The following is a 1314-nucleotide window of genomic DNA, read 5'->3' on the forward strand; positions in this document are numbered from 1 at the left end:
TCAGGATTGCAAGAGCAAGCGCAACTTTTGGTAGACTCAATGCAAATGTCTGGAACAGAAGAGGCATTGGTCTTGAGACCAAGCTAAAGGTGTACAGAGCAGTAGATGTCCCTCCGTGGATGCTGATGGACTTCTTGAAAGAAGCGAACATTTTTAATCCGATTTGTAAGGTTTTAAAACTCTGGAGGGTTTTTAAACTTTGAGTGGAAAGCTTGCAGCGGTGACGAGTTTTTATTATTATCATTATTATTTTTTTAACCCTTGACTTGAAATAGGTGCTAATGTGGCGATAGCCTTGAGATGGCCTTAGTGGTCTGCCAGGCTCTGAACACCATAATTTGATTTGACCTTCCAGTGTTGAGCAGCAGAGCCCAGTGATGACCACACCCATAGCGCGGGCTGTTGCTGTGGGTGCCAGACAAAGGCCCTCACAGAACTTCTGCTGTGGCTGGGTGACACGTAGGTGTTGGTATCTACTGAGCAAATCTGTGACCAGTGACTGGACTAATGGCTTCTCTGGTTGATCGTAAAGTGGTGGAGGATTTCTCTGTCTGTCTGTCTCTCTCATGTGTGCAAGTGCGCGTGTGCGAAAGAGAGAGAGAGAGAGAGAGAGAGAGAGAGAGAGAGAGAGAGAGAGTGTTCTCAATGTTTTTTTCCAGTGTAGTTATTAATACCATGCTTGTGTGTGTGTGTGTGTGTGTGTGTGTGTGTGTGTGTGTGTGTGTGTGTGTGTGTGTGTGTGTGTGTGTGTGTGTGTGGCAGACCTTTTGGAACATCAACAACACACCGGCGTGCGTGCACGCACACAAGCGCGCGCGAAGATAACAAAAACGTATATATGCAAGCAACAAAACGAAACAATCAATGAATGTAGAGTATGTCTGTTGTAACGAAAGCCACAGAAAGACAGACATTAAATGACTTCCCGTAACTTTATACATCTAACCAAACTGAAATGAAAAATAAACAAATAAAAATAACAGCAACAACAAGTGACCCAATTTGTACTCAAATAATACACAATCTGAACACAGATTTCACAGAAAGACTCCCCTTCCCCACCACCCTCTCCCGAAATGAAAAGCCCACCTGCCTGGTATAAAATTATTTTTCGTTTAATCTGTTGTCATCTGTTCAATCTTTGTCGTTCTGTTTTTCGCTTTTTTAATATTTTTTTTAATCAGTTTTGTTTGTTTGACTGGCCACTTTCATGGAAATCAGATCCGTTAAAAGGAATCTGAAAGCAAACAGGAAAAAGATCAATGTGTATGTGTGTGTGTGTGTGTGTGTGTGTGTGTGTGTGTGTGTGTGTGT

Source organism: Babylonia areolata, chromosome 11 (genome assembly GCF_041734735.1).
Source record: "Babylonia areolata isolate BAREFJ2019XMU chromosome 11, ASM4173473v1, whole genome shotgun sequence".
NCBI lineage: Eukaryota > Metazoa > Mollusca > Gastropoda > Neogastropoda > Buccinidae > Babylonia > Babylonia areolata.